Here is a 22,710-nt window from a genome sequence, read left to right on the forward strand (position 1 = left end):
ACAGCCTTTAGAAAGTGAAGCAACACTCCATTCACTTCGCACAGTGAATTGAAGTGTTGGAACAGACTGCTTCTCTTTCAGAGAAACGCATGTGAGTTTCTTCCTAATGCTTGCAAGTAGCTTAAGGCACTTTCAAAGGAAAGTGATTTTCTCTGAAAGGACAGCATTTAGAAAGTGAGGCAACACTCCATTCACTTCACACAGTGAATTGAAGTTTTGGAACAGACTGCTTCTCTTTCAGAGTAACGCATGTGAGTTTCTTCCTAATGCTTGCAAGTAGCTTAAGGCACTTTCAAAGGAAAGTGATTTTCTCTGAAAGGACAGCATTTAGAAAGTGAAGCAACACTCCATTCACTTCGCACAGTGAATTGAAGTGTTGGAACAGACTGCTTCTTTTTCAGAGAAAAGCATGTGAGTTTCTGTTGAATGCTTGTAAGTAGCTCAAGGCTCTTTCAAAGGAAAGTGATTTTCTCTGAAAGGACAGCATTTAGAAAGTAAAGCAACACTCCATTCCCTTCGCGCAATGAATTGAAGTGTTGGAACAGACTGCTTCTCTTTCATATAAACGCATTAGTGTTTCTTGTGAATGCTTGCAAGTAGCTTAAGGCACTTTCAAAGGAAAGTGATTTTCTCTGAAAGGACAGCATTTAGAAAGTGAAGCAACACTCCATTCACTTCGCACAGAGAAATGAAGTGTTGGAACAGATTGCTTCTCTTTCAGAGAAATGCATGTGAGTTTCTGTTGAATGCTTGTAAGTAGCTTAAGGCACATTCAGAGGAAAGTGATTTTCTCTGAAAGGACAGCATTTAGAAAGTGAAGCAACACTCCATTCACTTCGCACAGTGAATTGAAGTGTTGGAACAGACTACTTCTCTTTCAGAGAAATGCATGTGAGTTTCTGGTGAATGCTTGTAAGTAGCTTAAGGCACTTACAAAGGAAAGTGATTTTCTCTGAAAGGACAGCATTTAGAAAGTGAAGCAACACTCCATTCACTTCGCACACTGAATTGAAGTGTTGGAACAGACTGCTTCTCTTTCAGAGAAACGCATGTGAGTTTCTTCCTAATGCTTGCAAGTAGCTTAAGGCACTTTCAAAGGAAAGTGATTTTCTCTGAAAGGACAGCATTTAGAAAGTGAATCAACACTCCATTCACTTCGCACAAAGAATTGAAGTGTTGGAACAGACTGCTTCTCTTTCAGAGAAACGCATGTGAGTTATTTATGAATGCTTGAAAGTAGTTTAAGGCACTTTCAAAGGAAAGTGATTTTCTCTGAAAGGACAGAATTTAGAAAGTGAAGCAACACTCCATTCACTTCGCACAGTGAATTGAAGTGTTGGAACAGACTGCTTCTCTTTCAGAGAAATGCATGTGAGTTTCTGTTGAATGCTTGTAAGTAGCTTAAGGCACTTTCAAAGGAAAGTGATGTTCTCTGAAAGGACAGCATTTAGAAAGTGAAGCAACACTCCATTCACTTCGCACAGTGAATTGAAGTGTTGGAACAGACTGCTTCTCTATCAGAGAAACGCATGTGAGTTTCTTCCTAATGCTTGCAAGAAGCTTAAGGCACTTTCAATGAAAGTGATTTTCTCTGTAAGGACAGCATTTAGAAAGTGAAGCAACACTCCATTCACTTCGCACATTGAATTGAAGTGTTGGAACAGACTACTTCTCTTTCAGAGAAACGCATGTGAGTTTCTGTTGAATGCTTGTAATTAGCTTAAGGCACTTTCAAAGGAAAGTGATTTTCTCTGAAAGGACAGCATTTAGAAAGTGAGGCAACACTCCATTCACTTCACACAGTGAATTGAAGTTTTGGAACAGACTGCTTCTCTTTCAGAGAAACGCATGTGAGTTTCTTCCTAATGCTTGCAAGTAGCTTAAGGCACTTTCAAAGGAAAGTGATTTTCTCTGAAAGGACAGCATTTAGAAAGTGAAGCAACACTCCATTCACTTCGCACAGTGAATTGAAGTGTTGGAACAGACTGCTTCTTTTTCAGAGAAAAGCATGTGAGTTTCTGTTGAATGCTTGTAAGTAGCTCAAGGCTCTTTCAAAAGAAAGTGATTTTCTCTGAAAGGACAGCATTTAGAAAGTAAAGCAACACTCCATTCCCTTCGCGCAATGAATTGAAGTGTTGGAACAGACTGCTTCTCTTTCATAGAAACGCATTAGTGTTTCTTGTGAATGCTTGTAAGTAGCTTAAGGCACTTACAAAGGAAAGTGATTTTCTCTGAAAGGACAGCATTTAGAAAGTGAAGCAACACTCCATTCACTTCGCACAGAGAAATGAAGTGTTGGAACAGATTGCTTCTCTTTCAGAGAAATGCATGTGAGTTTCTGTTGAATGCTTGTAAGTAGCTTAAGGCACATTCAGAGGAAAGTGATTTTCTCTGAAAGGACAGCATTTAGAAAGTGAAGCAACACTCCATTCACTTCGCACAGTGAATTGAAGTGTTGGAACAGACTACTTCTCTTTCAGAGAAATGCATGTGAGTTTCTGGTGAATGCTTGTAAGTAGCTTAAGGCACTTACAAAGGAAAGTGATTTTCTCTGAAAGGACAGCATTTAGAAAGTGAAGCAACACTCCATTCACTTCGCACACTGAATTGAAGTGTTGGAACAGACTGCTTCTCTTTCAGAGAAACGCATGTGAGTTTCTTCCTAATGCTTGCAAGTAGCTTAAGGCACTTTCAAAGGAAAGTGATTTTCTCTGAAAGGACAGCATTTAGAAAGTGAATCAACACTCCATTCACTTCGCACAAAGAATTGAAGTGTTGGAACAGACTGCTTCTCTTTCAGAGAAACGCATGTGAGTTATTTATGAATGCTTGAAAGTAGTTTAAGGCACTTTCAAAGGAAAGTGATTTTCTCTGAAAGGACAGAATTTAAAAAGTGAAGCAACACTCCATTCACTTCGCACAGTGAATTGAAGTGTTGGAACAGACTGCTTCTCTTTCAGAGAAATGCATGTGAGTTTCTGTTGAATGCTTGTAAGTAGCTTAAGGCACTTTCAAAGGAAAGTGATGTTCTCTGAAAGGACAGCATTTAGAAAGTGAAGCAACACTCCATTCACTTCGCACAGTGAATTGAAGTGTTGGAACAGACTGCTTCTCTTTCAGAGAAACGCATGTGAGTTTCTTCCTAATGCTTGCAAGAAGCTTAAGGCACTTTCAATGAAAGTGATTTTCTCTGTAAGGACAGCATTTAGAAAGTGAAGCAACACTCCATTCACTTCGCACATTGAATTGAAGTGTTGGAACAGACTACTTCTCTTTCAGAGAAACGCATGTGAGTTTCTGTTGAATGCTTGTAAGTAGCTTAAGGCACTTTCAAAGGAAAGTGATTTTCTCTGAAAGGACAGCATTTAGAAAGTGAGGCAACACTCCATTCACTTCACACAGTGAATTGAAGTTTTGGAACAGACTGCTTCTCTTTCAGAGAAACGCATGTGAGTTTCTTCCTAATGCTTGCAAGTAGCTTAAGGCACTTTCAAAGGAAAGTGATTTTCTCTGAAAGGACAGCATTTAGAAAGTGAAGCAACACTCCATTCACTTCGCACAGTGAATTGAAGTGTTGGAACAGACTGCTTCTTTTTCAGAGAAAAGCATGTGAGTTTCTGTTGAATGCTTGTAAGTAGCTCTAGGCTCTTTCAAAAGAAAGTGATTTTCTCTGAAAGGACAGCATTTAGAAAGTAAAGCAACACTCCATTCCCTTCGCGCAATGAATTGAAGTGTTGGAACAGACTGCTTCTCTTTCATAGAAACGCATTAGTGTTTCTTGTGAATGCTTGCAAGTAGCTTAAGGCACTTTCAAAGGAAAGTGATTTTCTCTGAAAGGACAGCATTTTGAAAGTGAAGCAACACTCCATTCACTTCGCACAGAGAATTGAAGTGTTGGAACAGACTGCTTCTCTTTCAGAGAAAAGCATTAGTGTTTCTTGTGAATGCTTGCAAGTATCTTAAGGCACTTTCAAAGGAAAGTGATTTTCTCTGAAAGGACAGCATTTAGAAAGTGAAGCAACACTCCATTCACTTCGCACAGAGAAATGAAGTGTTGGAACAGATTGCTTCTCTTTCAGAGAAATGCATGTGAGTTTCTGTTGAATGCTTGTAAGTAGCTTAAGGCACATTCAGAGGAAAGTGATTTTCTCTGAAAGGACAGCATTTAGAAAGTGAAGCAACACTCCATTCACTTCGCACAGTGAATTGAAGTGTTGGAACAGACTACTTCTCTTTCAGAGAAATGCATGTGAGTTTCTGGTGAATGCTTGTAAGTAGCTTAAGGCACTTACAAAGGAAAGTGATTTTCTCTGAAAGGACAGCATTTAGAAAGTGAAGCAACACTCCATTCACTTCGCACACTGAATTGAAGTGTTGGAACAGACTGCTTCTCTTTCAGAGAAACGCATGTGAGTTTCTTCCTAATGCTTGCAAGTAGCTTAAGGCACTTTCAAAGGAAAGTGATTTTCTCTGAAAGGACAGCATTTAGAAAGTGAATCAACACTCCATTCACTTCGCACAAAGAATTGAAGTGTTGGAACAGACTGCTTCTCTTTCAGAGAAACGCATGTGAGTTATTTATGAATGCTTGAAAGTAGTTTAAGGCACTTTCAAAGGAAAGTGATTTTCTCTGAAAGGACAGCATTTAGAAAGTGAAGCAACACTCCATTCACTTCGCACAGAGAATTGAAGTGTTGGAACAGACTGCTTCTCTTTCAGAGAAATGCATGTGAGTTTCTGTTGAATGCTTGTAAGTAGCTTAAGGCACTTTCAAAGGAAAGTGATTTTCTCTGAAAGGACAGCATTTAGAAAGTGAAGCAACACTCCATTCACTTCGCACAGTGAATTGAAGTGTTGGAACAGACTGCTTCTCTTTCAGAGAAACGCATGTGAGTTTCTTCCTAATGCTTGCAAGAAGCTTAAGGCACTTTCAATGAAAGTGATTTTCTCTGTAAGGACAGCATTTAGAAAGTGAAGCAACACTCCATTCACTTCGCACATTGAATTGAAGTGTTGGAACAGACTACTTCTCTTTCAGAGAAACGCATGTGAGTTTCTGTTGAATGCTTGTAAGTAGCTTAAGGCACTTTCAAAGGAAAGTGATTTTCTCTGAAAGGACAGCATTTAGAAAGTGAGGCAACACTCCATTCACTTCACACAGTGAATTGAAGTTTTGGAACAGACTGCTTCTCTTTCAGAGAAACGCATGTGAGTTTCTTCCTAATGCTTGCAAGTAGCTTAAGGCACTTTCAAAGGAAAGTGATTTTCTCTGAAAGGACAGCATTTAGAAAGTGAAGCAACACTCCATTCACTTCGCACAGTGAATTGAAGTGTTGGAACAGACTGCTTCTTTTTCAGAGAAAAGCATGTGAGTTTCTGTTGAATGCTTGTAAGTAGCTCAAGGCTCTTTCAAAGGAAAGTGATTTTCTCTGATAGGACAGCATTTAGAAAGTAAAGCAACACTCCATTCCCTTCGCGCAATGAATTGAAGTGTTGGAACAGACTGCTTCTCTTTCATAGAAACGCATTAGTGTTTCTTGTGAATGCTTGCAAGTAGCTTAACGCACTTTCAAAGGAAAGTGATTTTCTCTGAAAGGACAGCATTTTGAAAGTGAAGCAACACTCCATTCACTTCGCACAGAGAATTGAAGTGTTGGAACAGATTGCTTCTCTTTCAGAGAAATGCATGTGAATTTCTGTTGAATGCTTGTAAGTAGCTTAAGGCACTTACAAAGGAAAGTGATTTTCTCTGAAAGGACAGCATTTAGAAAGTGAAGCAACACTCCATTCACTTCGCACAGAGAATTGAAGTGTTGGAACAGACTGCTTCTCTTTCAGAGAAAAGCATTAGTGTTTCTTGTGAATGCTTGCAAGTATCTTAAGGCACTTTCAAAGGAAAGTGATTTTCTCTGAAAGGACAGCATTTAGAAAGTGAAGCAACACTCCATTCACTTCGCACAGAGAAATGAAGTGTTGGAACAGATTGCTTCTCTTTCAGAGAAATGCATGTGAGTTTCTGTTGAATGCTTGTAAGTAGCTTAAGGCAATTCAGAGGAAAGGGATTTTCTCTGAAAGGACAGCATTTCGAAAGTGAGGCTACACTCCATTCACTTTGCAAAGTGAATTGAAGTGTTGGAACAGATTGCTTCTCTTTCAGAGAAACGCATGTGAGTTTTTTATGAATGCTTGAAAGTAGTTTAAGGCACTTTCAAAGGAAAGTGATTTTCTCTGAAAGGACAGAATTTAGAAAGTGAAGCAACACTCCATTCACTTCGCAGAGTGAATTGAAGTGTTGGAACAGACTGCTTCTCTTTCAGAGAAATGCATGTGAGTTTCTGTTGAATGCTTGTAAGTAGCTTAAGGCACTTTCAAAGGAAAGTGATTTTCTCTAAAAGTACAGCCTTTAGAAAGTGAAGCAACACTCCATTCACTTCGCACAGAGAATTGAAGTGTTGGAACAGACTGCTTCTCTTTCAGAGAAACGCATTAGTGTTTCTTGTGAATGCTTGCAAGTAGCTTAAGGCACTTACAAAGGAAAGTGATTTTCTCTGAAAGGACAGCATTTAGAAAGTGAAGCAACACTCCATTCACTTCGCACAGTGAATTGAAGTGTTGGAACAGACTGCTTCTTTTTCAGAGAAAAGCATGTGAGTTTCTGTTGAATGCTTGTAAGTAGCTCAAGGCTCTTTCAAAAGAAAGTGATTTTCTCTGAAAGGACAGCATTTAGAAAGTAAAGCAACACTCCATTCCCTTCGCGCAATGAATTGAAGTGTTGGAACAGACTGCTTCTCTTTCATAGAAACGCATTAGTGTTTCTTGTGAATGCTTGTAAGTAGCTTAAGGCACTTACAAAGGAAAGTGATTTTCTCTGAAAGGACAGCATTTAGAAAGTGAAGCAACACTCCATTCACTTCGCACAGAGAATTGAAGTGTTGGAACAGACTGCTTCTCTTTCAGAGAAAAGCATTAGTGTTTCTTGTGAATGCTTGCAAGTATCTTAAGGCACTTTCAAAGGAAAGTGATTTTCTCTGAAAGGACAGCATTTAGAAAGTGAAGCAACACTCCATTCACTTCGCACAGAGAAATGAAGTGTTGGAACAGATTGCTTCTCTTTCAGAGAAATGCATGTGAGTTTCTGTTGAATGCTTGTAAGTAGCTTAAGGCACATTCAGAGGAAAGTGATTTTCTCTGAAAGGACAGCATTTAGAAAGTGAAGCAACACTCCATTCACTTCGCACAGTGAATTGAAGTGTTGGAACAGACTACTTCTCTTTCAGAGAAATGCATGTGAGTTTCTGGTGAATGCTTGTAAGTAGCTTAAGGCACTTACAAAGGAAAGTGATTTTCTCTGAAAGGACAGCATTTAGAAAGTGAAGCAACACTCCATTCACTTCGCACACTGAATTGAAGTGTTGGAACAGACTGCTTCTCTTTCAGAGAAACGCATGTGAGTTTCTTCCTAATGCTTGCAAGTAGCTTAAGGCACTTTCAAAGGAAAGTGATTTTCTCTGAAAGGACAGCATTTAGAAAGTGAATCAACACTCCATTCACTTCGCACAAAGAATTGAAGTGTTGGAACAGACTGCTTCTCTTTCAGAGAAACGCATGTGAGTTATTTATGAATGCTTGAAAGTAGTTTAAGGCACTTTCAAAGGAAAGTGATTTTCTCTGAAAGGACAGAATTTAGAAAGTGAAGCAACACTCCATTCACTTCGCACAGTGAATTGAAGTGTTGGAACAGACTGCTTCTCTTTCAGAGAAATGCATGTGAGTTTCTGTTGAATGCTTGTAAGTAGCTTAAGGCACTTTCAAAGGAAAGTGATGTTCTCTGAAAGGAGAGCATTTAGAAAGTGAAGCAACACTCCATTCACTTCGCACAGTGAATTGAAGTGTTGGAACAGACTGCTTCTCTTTCAGAGAAACGCATGTGAGTTTCTTCCTAATGCTTGCAAGAAGCTTAAGGCACTTTCAATGAAAGTGATTTTCTCTGTAAGGACAGCATTTAGAAAGTGAAGCAACACTCCATTCACTTCGCACATTGAATTGAAGTGTTGGAACAGACTACTTCTCTTTCAGAGAAACGCATGTGAGTTTCTGTTGAATGCTTGTAAGTAGCTTAAGGCACTTTCAAAGGAAAGTGATTTTCTCTGAAAGGACAGCATTTAGAAAGTGAGGCAACACTCCATTCACTTCACACAGTGAATTGAAGTTTTGGAACAGACTGCTTCTCTTTCAGAGAAACGCATGTGAGTTTCTTCCTAATGCTTGCAAGTAGCTTAAGGCACTTTCAAAGGAAAGTGATTTTCTCTGAAAGGACAGCATTTAGAAAGTGAAGCAACACTCCATTCACTTCGCACAGTGAATTGAAGTGTTGGAACAGACTGCTTCTTTTTCAGAGAAAAGCATGTGAGTTTCTGTTGAATGCTTGTAAGTAGCTCTAGGCTCTTTCAAAAGAAAGTGATTTTCTCTGAAAGGACAGCATTTAGAAAGTAAAGCAACACTCCATTCCCTTCGCGCAATGAATTGAAGTGTTGGAACAGACTGCTTCTCTTTCATAGAAACGCATTAGTGTTTCTTGTGAATGCTTGCAAGTAGCTTAAGGCACTTTCAAAGGAAAGTGATTTTCTCTGAAAGGACAGCATTTTGAAAGTGAAGCAACACTCCATTCACTTCGCACAGAGAATTGAAGTGTTGGAACAGACTGCTTCTCTTTCAGAGAAAAGCATTAGTGTTTCTTGTGAATGCTTGCAAGTATCTTAAGGCACTTTCAAAGGAAAGTGATTTTCTCTGAAAGGACAGCATTTAGAAAGTGAAGCAACACTCCATTCACTTCGCACAGAGAAATGAAGTGTTGGAACAGATTGCTTCTCTTTCAGAGAAATGCATGTGAGTTTCTGTTGAATGCTTGTAAGTAGCTTAAGGCACATTCAGAGGAAAGTGATTTTCTCTGAAAGGACAGCATTTAGAAAGTGAAGCAACACTCCATTCACTTCGCACAGTGAATTGAAGTGTTGGAACAGACTACTTCTCTTTCAGAGAAATGCATGTGAGTTTCTGGTGAATGCTTGTAAGTAGCTTAAGGCACTTACAAAGGAAAGTGATTTTCTCTGAAAGGACAGCATTTAGAAAGTGAAGCAACACTCCATTCACTTCGCACACTGAATTGAAGTGTTGGAACAGACTGCTTCTCTTTCAGAGAAACGCATGTGAGTTTCTTCCTAATGCTTGCAAGTAGCTTAAGGCACTTTCAAAGGAAAGTGATTTTCTCTGAAAGGACAGCATTTAGAAAGTGAATCAACACTCCATTCACTTCGCACAAAGAATTGAAGTGTTGGAACAGACTGCTTCTCTTTCAGAGAAACGCATGTGAGTTATTTATGAATGCTTGAAAGTAGTTTAAGGCACTTTCAAAGGAAAGTGATTTTCTCTGAAAGGACAGCATTTAGAAAGTGAAGCAACACTCCATTCACTTCGCACAGAGAATTGAAGTGTTGGAACAGACTGCTTCTCTTTCAGAGAAATGCATGTGAGTTTCTGTTGAATGCTTGTAAGTAGCTTAAGGCACTTTCAAAGGAAAGTGATTTTCTCTGAAAGGACAGCATTTAGAAAGTGAAGCAACACTCCATTCACTTCGCACAGTGAATTGAAGTGTTGGAACAGACTGCTTCTCTTTCAGAGAAACGCATGTGAGTTTCTTCCTAATGCTTGCAAGAAGCTTAAGGCACTTTCAATGAAAGTGATTTTCTCTGTAAGGACAGCATTTAGAAAGTGAAGCAACACTCCATTCACTTCGCACATTGAATTGAAGTGTTGGAACAGACTACTTCTCTTTCAGAGAAACGCATGTGAGTTTCTGTTGAATGCTTGTAAGTAGCTTAAGGCACTTTCAAAGGAAAGTGATTTTCTCTGAAAGGACAGCATTTAGAAAGTGAGGCAACACTCCATTCACTTCACACAGTGAATTGAAGTTTTGGAACAGACTGCTTCTCTTTCAGAGAAACGCATGTGAGTTTCTTCCTAATGCTTGCAAGTAGCTTAAGGCACTTTCAAAGGAAAGTGATTTTCTCTGAAAGGACAGCATTTAGAAAGTGAAGCAACACTCCATTCACTTCGCACAGTGAATTGAAGTGTTGGAACAGACTGCTTCTTTTTCAGAGAAAAGCATGTGAGTTTCTGTTGAATGCTTGTAAGTAGCTCAAGGCTCTTTCAAAGGAAAGTGATTTTCTCTGATAGGACAGCATTTAGAAAGTAAAGCAACACTCCATTCCCTTCGCGCAATGAATTGAAGTGTTGGAACAGACTGCTTCTCTTTCATAGAAACGCATTAGTGTTTCTTGTGAATGCTTGCAAGTAGCTTAACGCACTTTCAAAGGAAAGTGATTTTCTCTGAAAGGACAGCATTTTGAAAGTGAAGCAACACTCCATTCACTTCGCACAGAGAATTGAAGTGTTGGAACAGATTGCTTCTCTTTCAGAGAAATGCATGTGAATTTCTGTTGAATGCTTGTAAGTAGCTTAAGGCACTTACAAAGGAAAGTGATTTTCTCTGAAAGGACAGCATTTAGAAAGTGAAGCAACACTCCATTCACTTCGCACAGAGAATTGAAGTGTTGGAACAGACTGCTTCTCTTTCAGAGAAAAGCATTAGTGTTTCTTGTGAATGCTTGCAAGTATCTTAAGGCACTTTCAAAGGAAAGTGATTTTCTCTGAAAGGACAGCATTTAGAAAGTGAAGCAACACTCCATTCACTTCGCACAGAGAAATGAAGTGTTGGAACAGATTGCTTCTCTTTCAGAGAAATGCATGTGAGTTTCTGTTGAATGCTTGTAAGTAGCTTAAGGCAATTCAGAGGAAAGGGATTTTCTCTGAAAGGACAGCATTTCGAAAGTGAGGCTACACTCCATTCACTTTGCAAAGTGAATTGAAGTGTTGGAACAGATTGCTTCTCTTTCAGAGAAACGCATGTGAGTTTTTTATGAATGCTTGAAAGTAGTTTAAGGCACTTTCAAAGGAAAGTGATTTTCTCTGAAAGGACAGAATTTAGAAAGTGAAGCAACACTCCATTCACTTCGCAGAGTGAATTGAAGTGTTGGAACAGACTGCTTCTCTTTCAGAGAAATGCATGTGAGTTTCTGTTGAATGCTTGTAAGTAGCTTAAGGCACTTTCAAAGGAAAGTGATTTTCTCTAAAAGTACAGCCTTTAGAAAGTGAAGCAACACTCCATTCACTTCGCACAGAGAATTGAAGTGTTGGAACAGACTGCTTCTCTTTCAGAGAAACGCATTAGTGTTTCTTGTGAATGCTTGCAAGTAGCTTAAGGCACTTTCAAAGGAAAGTGATTTTCTCTGAAAGGACAGCATTTAGAAAGTGAAGCAACACTCCATTCACTTCGCACAGAGAATTGAAGTGTTGGAACAGATTGCTTCTCTTTCAGAGAAACGCATGTGAGTTTTTTATGAATTCTTGAAAGTAGTTTAAGGCACTTTCAAAGGAAAGTGATTTTCTCTGAAAGGACAGAATTTAGAAAGTGAAGCAACACTCCATTCACTTCGCACAGTGAATTGAAGTGTTGGAACAGACTGCTTCCCTTTCAGAGAAATGCATGTGAGTTTCTGTTGAATGCTTGTAAGTAGCTTAAGGCACTTACAAAGGAAAGTTATTTTCTCTGAAAGGACAGCATTTAGAAAGTGAAGCAACACTCCATTCACTTCGCACAGTGAATTGAAGTGTTGGAACAGACTGCTTCTCTTTCAGAGAAACGCATGTGAGTTTCTTCCTAATGCTTGCAAGAAGCTTAAGGCACTTTCAAAGGAAAGTGTTTTTCTCTGAAAGGACAGCATTTAGAAAGTGAAGCATCACTCCATTCACTTCGCACATTGAATTGAAGTGTTGGAACAGAATGCTTCTCTTTCAGAGAAACGCATGTGAGTTTCTGTTGAATGCTTGTAAGTAGCTTAAGGCACTTTCAAAGGAAAGTGATTTTCTCTGAAAGGACAGCATTTAGAAAGTGAGGCAACACTCCATTCACCTCACACAAGGAATTGAAATTTTGGAACAGACTGCTTCTCTTTCAGAGAAACGCATGTGAGTTTCTGTTGAATGCTTGTAAGTAGCTCAAGGCTCTTTCAAAGGAAAGTGATTTTTTCTGAAAGGACAGCATTTAGAAAGTAAAGTAACAGTCCATTCCCGTCGTGCAATGAATTGAAGTGTTGGAACAGACTGCTTCTCTTTCATAGAAACGCATTAGTTTTTCTTGTGAATGCTTGCAAGTAGCTTAAGGCACTTTCAAAGGAAAGTGATTTTCTCTGAAAGGACAGCATTTTGAAAGTGAAGCAACACTCCATTCACTTCGCACAGAGAATTGAAGTGTTGGAACAGACTGCTTCTCTTTCAGAGAAACGCATGTGAGTTTTTTATGAATGCTTGAAAGAAGTTTAAGGCACTTTCAAAGGAAAGTGATTTTCTCTGAAAGGACAGAATTTAGAAGGTGTAGCAACACTCCATTCACTTCGCAGATTGAATTGAAGTCTTGGAACAGACTGCTTTTCTTTCAGAGAAATGCATGTGAGTTTCTGTTGAATGCTTGTAAGTAGCTTAAGGCACTTTCAAAGGAAAGTGATTTTCTCTGAAAGTACAGCCTTTAGAAAGTGAAGCAACACTCCATTCACTTCGCACAGTGAATTGAAGTGTTGGAACAGACTGCTTCTCTTTCAGAGAAACGCATGTGAGTTTCTTCCTAATGCTTGCAAGTAGCTTAAGGCACTTTCAAAGGAAAGTGATTTTCTCTGAAAGGACAGCATTTAGAAAGTGAGGCAACACTCCATTCACTTCACACAGTGAATTGAAGTTTTGGAACAGACTGCTTCTCTTTCAGAGTAACGCATGTGAGTTTCTTCCTAATGCTTGCAAGTAGCTTAAGGCACTTTCAAAGGAAAGTGATTTTCTCTGAAAGGACAGCATTTAGAAAGTGAAGCAACACTCCATTCACTTCGCAGAGTGAATTGAAGTGTTGGAACAGACTGCTTCTCTTTCAGAGAAATGCATGTGAGTTTCTGTTGAATGCTTGTAAGTAGCTTAAGGCACTTTCAAAGGAAAGTGATTTTCTCTAAAAGTACAGCCTTTAGAAAGTGAAGCAACACTCCATTCACTTCGCACAGAGAATTGAAGTGTTGGAACAGACTGCTTCTCTTTCAGAGAAACGCATTAGTGTTTCTTGTGAATGCTTGCAAGTAGCTTAAGGCACTTTCAAAGGAAAGTGATTTTCTCTGAAAGGACAGCATTTAGAAAGTGAAGCAACACTCCATTCACTTCGCACAGAGAATTGAAGTGTTGGAACAGATTGCTTCTCTTTCAGAGAAACACATGTGAGTTTTTTATGAATTCTTGAAAGTAGTTTAAGGCACTTTCAAAGGAAAGTGATTTTCTCTGAAAGGACAGAATTTAGAAAGTGAAGCAACACTCCATTCACTTCGCACAGTGAATTGAAGTGTTGGAACAGACTGCTTCCCTTTCAGAGAAATGCATGTGAGTTTCTGTTGAATGCTTGTAAGTAGCTTAAGGCACTTACAAAGGAAAGTTATTTTCTCTGAAAGGACAGCATTTAGAAAGTGAAGCAACACTCCATTCACTTCGCACAGTGAATTGAAGTGTTGGAACAGACTGCTTCTCTTTCAGAGAAACGCATGTGAGTTTCTTCCTAATGCTTGCAAGAAGCTTAAGGCACTTTCAAAGGAAAGTGATTTTCTCTGAAAGGACAGCATTTAGAAAGTGAAGCATCACTCCATTCACTTCGCACATTGAATTGAAGTGTTGGAACAGAATGCTTCTCTTTCAGAGAAACGCATGTGAGTTTCTGTTGAATGCTTGTAAGTAGCTTAAGGCACTTTCAAAGGAAAGTGATTTTCTCTGAAAGGACAGCATTTAGAAAGTGAGGCAACACTCCATTCACCTCACACAAGGAATTGAAATTTTGGAACAGACTGCTTCTCTTTCAGAGAAACGCATGTGAGTTTCTGTTGAATGCTTGTAAGTAGCTCAAGGCTCTTTCAAAGGAAAGTGATTTTTTCTGAAAGGACAGCATTTAGAAAGTAAAGTAACAGTCCATTCCCGTCGTGCAATGAATTGAAGTGTTGGAACAGACTGCTTCTCTTTCATAGAAACGCATTAGTTTTTCTTGTGAATGCTTGCAAGTAGCTTAAGGCACTTTCAAAGGAAAGTGATTTTCTCTGAAAGGACAGCATTTTGAAAGTGAAGCAACACTCCATTCACTTCGCACAGAGAATTGAAGTGTTGGAACAGACTGCTTCTCTTTCAGAGAAACGCATGTGAGTTTTTTATGAATGCTTGAAAGAAGTTTAAGGCACTTTCAAAGGAAAGTGATTTTCTCTGAAAGGACAGAATTTAGAAGGTGTAGCAACACTCCATTCACTTCGCAGATTGAATTGAAGTCTTGGAACAGACTGCTTCTCTTTCAGAGAAATGCATGTGAGTTTCTGTTGAATGCTTGTAAGTAGCTTAAGGCACTTTCAAAGGAAAGTGATTTTCTCTGAAAGTACAGCCTTTAGAAAGTGAAGCAACACTCCATTCACTTCGCACAGTGAATTGAAGTGTTGGAACAGACTGCTTCTCTTTCAGAGAAACGCATGTGAGTTTCTTCCTAATGCTTGCAAGTAGCTTAAGGCACTTTCAAAGGAAAGTGATTTTCTCTGAAAGGACAGCATTTAGAAAGTGAGGCAACACTCCATTCACTTCACACAGTGAATTGAAGTTTTGGAACAGACTGCTTCTCTTTCAGAGTAACGCATGTGAGTTTCTTCCTAATGCTTGCAAGTAGCTTAAGGCACTTTCAAAGGAAAGTGATTTTCTCTGAAAGGACAGCATTTAGAAAGTGAAGCAACACTCCATTCACTTCGCACAGTGAATTGAAGTGTTGGAACAGACTGCTTCTTTTTCAGAGAAAAGCATGTGAGTTTCTGTTGAATGCTTGTAAGTAGCTCAAGGCTCTTTCAAAGGAAAGTGATTTTCTCTGAAAGGACAGCATTTAGAAAGTAAAGCAACACTCAATTCCCTTCGCGCAATGAATTGAAGTGTTGGAACAGACTGCTTCTCTTTCATATAAACGCATTAGTGTTTCTTGTGAATGCTTGCAAGTAGCTTAAGGCACTTTCAAAGGAAAGTGATTTTCTCTGAAAGGACAGCATTTTGAAAGTGAAGCAACACTCCATTCACTTCGCACAGAGAATTGAAGTGTTGGAACAGATTGCTTCTCTTTCAGAGAAATGCATGTGAATTTCTGTTGAATGCTTGTAAGTAGCTTAAGGCACTTACAAAGGAAAGTGATTTTCTCTGAAAGGACAGCATTTAGAAAGTGAAGCAACACTCCATTCACTTCGCACAGAGAATTGAAGTGTTAGAACAGACTGCTTCTCTTTCAGAGAAAAGCATTAGTGTTTCTTGTGAATGCTTGCAAGTATCTTAAGGCACTTTCAAAGGAAAGTGATTTTCTCTGAAAGGACAGCATTTAGAAAGTGAAGCAACACTCCATTCACTTCGCACAGAGAAATGAAGTGTTGGAACAGATTGCTTCTCTTTCAGAGAAATGCATGTGAGTTTCTGTTGAATGCTTGTAAGTAGCTTAAGGCACATTCAGAGGAAAGTGATTTTCTCTGAAAGGACAGCATTTAGAAAGTGAAGCAACACTCCATTCACTTCGCACAGTGAATTGAAGTGTTGGAACAGACTACTTCTCTTTCAGAGAAATGCATGTGAGTTTCTGGTGAATGCTTGTAAGTAGCTTAAGGCACTTACAAAGGAAAGTGATTTTCTCTGAAAGGACAGCATTTAGAAAGTGAAGCAACACTCCATTCACTTCGCACACTGAATTGAAGTGTTGGAACAGACTGCTTCTCTTTCAGAGAAACGCATGTGAGTTTCTTCCTAATGCTTGCAAGTAGCTTAAGGCACTTTCAAAGGAAAGTGATTTTCTCTGAAAGGACAGCATTTAGAAAGTGAATCAACACTCCATTCACTTCGCACAAAGAATTGAAGTGTTGGAACAGACTGCTTCTCTTTCAGAGAAACGCATGTGAGTTATTTATGAATGCTTGAAAGTAGTTTAAGGCACTTTCAAAGGAAAGTGATTTTCTCTGAAAGGACAGAATTTAGAAAGTGAAGCAACACTCCATTCACTTCGCACAGTGAATTGAAGTGTTGGAACAGACTGCTTCTCTTTCAGAGAAATGCATGTGAGTTTCTGTTGAATGCTTGTAAGTAGCTTAAGGCACTTTCAAAGGAAAGTGATGTTCTCTGAAAGGACAGCATTTAGAAAGTGAAGCAACACTCCATTCACTTCACACAGTGAATTGAAGTTTTGGAACAGACTGCTTCTCTTTCAGAGAAACGCATGTGAGTTTCTGTTGAATGCTTGTAAGTAGCTTAAGGCACTTTCAAAGGAAAGTGATTTTCTCTGAAAGGACAGCATTTAGAAAGTGAGGCAACACTCCATTCACTTCACACAGTGAATTGAAGTTTTGGAACAGACTGCTTCTCTTTCAGAGAAACGCATGTGAGTTTCTTCCTAATGCTTGCAAGTAGCTTAAGGCACTTTCAAAGGAAAGTGATTTTCTCTGAAAGGACAGCATTTAGAAAGTGAAGCAACACTCCATTCACTTCGCACAGTGAATTGAAGTGTTGGAACAGACTGCTTCTTTTTCAGAGAAAAGCATGTGAGTTTCTGTTGAATGCTTGTAAGTAGCTCAAGGCTCTTTCAAAAGAAAGTGATTTTCTCTGAAAGGACAGCATTTAGAAAGTAAAGCAACACTCCATTCCCTTCGCGCAATGAATTGAAGTGTTGGAACAGACTGCTTCTCTTTCATAGAAACGCATTAGTGTTTCTTGTGAATGCTTGTAAGTAGCTTAAGGCACTTACAAAGAAAGTGATTTTCTCTGAAAGGACAGCATTTAGAAAGTGAAGCAACACTCCATTCACTTCGCACAGAGAATTGAAGTGTTGGAACAGACTGCTTCTCTTTCAGAGAAAAGCATTAGTGTTTCTTGTGAATGCTTGCAAGTATCTTAAGGCACTTTCAAAGGAAAGTGATTTTCTCTGAAAGGACAGCATTTAGAAAGTGAAGCAACACTCCATTCACTTCGCACAGAGAAATGAAGTGTTGGAACAGATTGCTTCTCTTTCAGAGAAATGCATGTGAGTTTCTGTTGAATGCTTGTAAGTAGCTTAAGGCACATTCAGAGGAAAGTGATTTTCTCTGAAAGGACAGCATTTAGAAAGTGAAGCAACACTCCATTCACTTCGCACAGTGAATTGAAGTGTTGGAACAGACTACTTCTCTTTCAGAGAAATGCATGTGAGTTTCTGGTGAATGCTTGTAAGTAGCTTAAGGCACTTACAAAGGAAAGTGATTTTCTCTGAAAGGACAGCATTTAGAAAGTGAAACAACACTCCATTCACTTCGCACACTGACTTGAAGTGTTGGAACAGACTGCTTCTCTTTCAGAGAAACGCATGTGAGTTTCTTCCTAATGCTTGCAAGTAGCTTAAGGCACTTTCAAAGGAAAGTGATTTTCTCTGAAAGGACAGCATTTAGAAAGTGAATCAACACTCCATTCACTTCGCACAAAGAATTGAAGTGTTGGAACAGACTGCTTCTCTTTCAGAGAAACGCATGTGAGTTATTTATGAATGCTTGAAAGGAGTTTAAGGCACTTTCAAAGGAAAGTGATTTTCTCTGAAAGGACAGAATTTAGAAAGTGAAGCAACACTCCATTCACTTCGCACAGTGAATTGAAGTGTTGGAACAGACTGCTTCTCTTTCAGAGAAATGCATGTGAGTTTCTGTTGAATGCTTGTAAGTAGCTTAAGGCACTTTCAAAGGAAAGTGATGTTCTCTGAAAGGACAGCATTTAGAAAGTGAAGCAACACTCCATTCACTTCGCACAGTGAATTGAAGTGTTGGAACAGACTGCTTCTCTTTCAGAGAAACGCATGTGAGTTTCTTCCTAATGCTTGCAAGAAGCTTAAGGCACTTTCAATGAAAGTGATTTTCTCTGTAAGGACAGCATTTAGAAAGTGAAGCAACACTCCATTCACTTCGCACATTGAATTGAAGTGTTGGAACAGACTACTTCTCTTTCAGAGAAACGCATGTGAGTTTCTGTTGAATGCTTGTAAGTAGCTTAAGGCACTTTCAAAGGAAAGTGATTTTCTCTGAAAGGACAGCATTTAGAAAGTGAGGCAACACTCCATTCACTTCACACAGTGAATTGAAGTTTTGGAACAGACTGCTTCTCTTTCAGAGAAACGCATGTGAGTTTCTTCCTAATGCTTGCAAGTAGCTTAAGGCACTTTCAAAGGAAAGTGATTTTCTCTGAAAGGACAGCCTTTAGAAAGTGAAGCAACACTCCATTCACTTCGCACAGTGAATTGAAGTGTTGGAACAGACTGCTTCTTTTTCAGAGAAAAGCATGTGAGTTTCTGTTGAATGCTTGTAAGTAGCTCAAGGCTCTTTCAAAAGAAAGTGATTTTCTCTGAAAGGACAGCATTTAGAAAGTAAAGCAACACTCCATTCCCTTCGCGCAATGAATTGAAGTGTTGGAACAGACTGCTTCTCTTTCATAGAAACGCATTAGTGTTTCTTGTGAATGCTTGCAAGTAGCTTAAGGCACTTTCAAAGGAAAGTGATTTTCTCTGAAAGGACAGCATTTTGAAAGTGAAGCAACACTCCATTCACTTCGCACAGAGAATTGAAGTGTTGGAACAGACTGCTTCTCTTTCAGAGAAAAGCATTAGTGTTTCTTGTGAATGCTTGCAAGTATCTTAAGGCACTTTCAAAGGAAAGTGATTTTCTCTGAAAGGACAGCATTTAGAAAGTGAAGCAACACTCCATTCACTTCGCACAGAGAAATGAAGTGTTGGAACAGATTGCTTCTCTTTCAGAGAAATGCATGTGAGTTTCTGTTGAATGCTTGTAAGTAGCTTAAGGCACATTCAGAGGAAAGTGATTTTCTCTGAAAGGACAGCATTTAGAAAGTGAAGCAACACTCCATTCACTTCGCACAGTGAATTGAAGTGTTGGAACAGACTACTTCTCTTTCAGAGAAATGCATGTGAGTTTCTGGTGAATGCTTGTAAGTAGCTTAAGGCACTTACAAAGGAAAGTGATTTTCTCTGAAAGGACAGCATTTAGAAAGTGAAGCAACACTCCATTCACTTCGCACACTGAATTGAAGTGTTGGAACAGACTGCTTCTCTTTCAGAGAAACGCATGTGAGTTTCTTCCTAATGCTTGCAAGTAGCTTAAGGCACTTTCAAAGGAAAGTGATTTTCTCTGAAAGGACAGCATTTAGAAAGTGAATCAACACTCCATTCACTTCGCACAAAGAATTGAAGTGTTGGAACAGACTGCTTCTCTTTCAGAGAAACGCATGTGAGTTATTTATGAATGCTTGAAAGTAGTTTAAGGCACTTTCAAAGGAAAGTGATTTTCTCTGAAAGGACAGCATTTAGAAAGTGAAGCAACACTCCATTCACTTCGCACAGAGAATTGAAGTGTTGGAACAGACTGCTTCTCTTTCAGAGAAATGCATGTGAGTTTCTGTTGAATGCTTGTAAGTAGCTTAAGGCACTTTCAAAGGAAAGTGATTTTCTCTGAAAGGACAGCATTTAGAAAGTGAAGCAACACTCCATTCACTTCGCACAGAGAATTGAAGTGTTGGAACAGACTGCTTCTCTTTCAGAGAAACGCATGTGAGTTTCTTCCTAATGCTTGCAAGAAGCTTAAGGCACTTTCAATGAAAGTGATTTTCTCTGTAAGGACAGCATTTAGAAAGTGAAGCAACACTCCATTCACTTCGCACAGTGAATTGAAGTGTTGGAACAGACTGCTTCTTTTTCAGAGAAAAGCATGTGAGTTTCTGTTGAATGCTTGTAAGTAGCTCAAGGCTCTTTCAAAGGAAAGTGATTTTCTCTGAAAGGACAGCATTTAGAAAGTAAAGCAACACTCCATTCCCTTCGCGCAATGAATTGAAGTGTTGGAACAGACTGCTTCTCTTTCATAGAAACGCATTAGTGTTTCTTGTGAATGCTTGCAAGTAGCTTAACGCACTTTCAAAGGAAAGTGATTTTCTCTGAAAGGACAGCATTTTGAAAGTGAAGCAACACTCCATTCACTTCGCACAGAGAATTGAAGTGTTGGAACAGATTGCTTCTCTTTCAGAGAAATGCATGTGAATTTCTGTTGAATGCTTGTAAGTAGCTTAAGGCACTTACAAAGGAAAGTGATTTTCTCTGAAAGGACAGCATTTAGAAAGTGAAGCAACACTCCATTCACTTCGCACAGAGAATTGAAGTGTTGGAACAGACTGCTTCTCTTTCAGAGAAAAGCATTAGTGTTTCTTGTGAATGCTTGCAAGTATCTTAAGGCACTTTCAAAGGAAAGTGATTTTCTCTGAAAGGACAGCATTTAGAAAGTGAAGCAACACTCCATTCACTTCGCACAGAGAAATGAAGTGTTGGAACAGATTGCTTCTCTTTCAGAGAAATGCATGTGAGTTTCTGTTGAATGCTTGTAAGTAGCTTAAGGCACATTCAGAGGAAAGGGATTTTCTCTGAAAGGACAGCATTTCGAAAGTGAGGCTACACTCCATTCACTTTGCAAAGTGAATTGAAGTGTTGGAACAGATTGCTTCTCTTTCAGAGAAACACATGTGAGTTTCTGGTGAATGCTTGTAAGTAGCTTAAGGCAATTTCAAAGGAACGTGATTTTCTCTGAAAGGACAGCATTTAGAAAGTGAAGCAACACTCCATTCACATCGCACAGTGAATTGAAGTGTTGGAAGAGAAGGCTTCTCTTTCAGAGAAATGCATGTGAATTTCTTGTGAATGCTTGAAAGTTGCTTAAGGCACTTTCAAACAAAAGTGATTTTCTCTGAAAGGACAGGATTTAGAAAGTGAAGCAACACTCCATTCACTTCTCACAGTGAATTGAAGTGTTGGAACAGACTGCTTCTATTTCAGAGAAACGCATGTGTGTTTCCTGTGAATGCTTGAAAGTAGCTTAAGGCACTTTCAAAGGAAAGTGATTTTCTCTGAAAGGACAGCATTTAGAAAGTGAAGTAACATTCCATTCACTTCGCACAATTAATTGAAGTGTTAGAAAAGACTGCTTCTCTTTCAGAGAAATGCATATGAGTTTCTGTTGAATGCTTGTAAGTAGCTCAAGGCTCTTTCAAAGGAAAGTGATTTTCTCTGAAAGGACAGCATTTAGAAAGTAAAGCAACACTCCATTCCCTTCGTGCAATGAATTGAAGTGTTGGAACAGACTGCTTCTCTTTCATAGAAACGCATTAGTGTTTCTTGTGAATGCTTGCAAGTAGCTTAAGGCACTTTCAAAGGAAAGTGATTTTCTCTGAAAGGACAGCATTTAGAAAGTGAAGCAACACTCCATTCACTTTGCACAGTGAATTGAAGTGTTGGAACAGACTGCTTCTCTTTCAGAGAAATGCATGTGAGTTTCTGTTGAATGCTTGTAAGTAGCTTAAGGCACTTTCAAAGGAAAGTGATTTTCTCTGAAAGGACAGCATTTAGAACGTGAAGAAACACTCAATTCACTTCGCACAGTGAATTTAAGTGTTGGAACAGACTGCTTCTCTTTCAGAGAAACGCATGTGAGGTTCTTCCTAATGCTTGCAAGTAGCTTAAGGCACTTTCAAAGGAAAGTGATTTTCTCTGAAAGGACAGCATTTAGAAAGTGAAGCAACACTCCATTCACTTCGCACAGTGAATTGAAGTGTTGGAACAGACTGCTTCTTTTTCCGAGAAATGCATGTGAGTTTCTGTTGAATGCTTGTAAGTAGCTCAAGGCTCTTTCAAAGGAAAGTGATTTTTCTGAAAGGACAGAATTTAGAAAGTAAAGTAACACTCCATTCCCTTCGTGCAATGAATTGAAGTGTTGGAACAGACTGCTTCTCTTTCATAGACACGCATTAGTGTTTCTTCTGAATGCTTGCAAGTAGCTTAAGGCACTTTCAAAGGAAAGTGATTTTCTCTGAAAGGACAGCATTTTGAAAGTGAAGCAACACTCCATTCACTTCGCACAGAGAATTGAAGTGTTGGAACAGATTGCTTCTCTTTCAGAGAAATGCATGTGAATTTCTGTTGAATGCTTGTAAGTAGCTTAAGGCACATTCAGAGGAAAGGGATTTTCTCTGAAAGGACAGCATTTAGAAAGTGAAGCAACACTCCATTTACTTCGCACAGTGAATTGAAGTGTTGGAACAGACTGCTTCTCTTTCAGAGAAATGCATGTGAGTTTCTGGTGAATGCTTGTAAGTAGCTTAAGGCACTTTCAAAGGAAATTGATTTTCTCTGAAAGGACAGCATTTAGAAAGTGAAGCAACACTCCATTCACTTTGCACACTGAATTGAAGTGTTGGAACAGACTGCTTCTCTTTCAGAGAAACGCATATGAGTTTCTTCCTAATGCTTGCAAGTAGCTTAAGGCACTTTCAAAGGAAAGTGATTTTCTCTGAAAGGACAGCATTTAGAAAGTGAAGCAACACTCCATTCACTTCGCACAAAGAATTGAAGTGTTGGAACAGACTGCTTTTCTTTCAGAGAAACGCATGTGAGTTTTTTATGAATGCTTGAAAGTAGTTTAAGGCACTTTCAAAGGAAAGTGATTTTCTCTGAAAGGA

This window comes from Myodes glareolus, chromosome 18 (genome assembly GCF_982192425.1).
Source record: "Myodes glareolus chromosome 18, mMyoGla1.1, whole genome shotgun sequence".
Taxonomy (NCBI): domain Eukaryota; kingdom Metazoa; phylum Chordata; class Mammalia; order Rodentia; family Cricetidae; genus Myodes; species Myodes glareolus.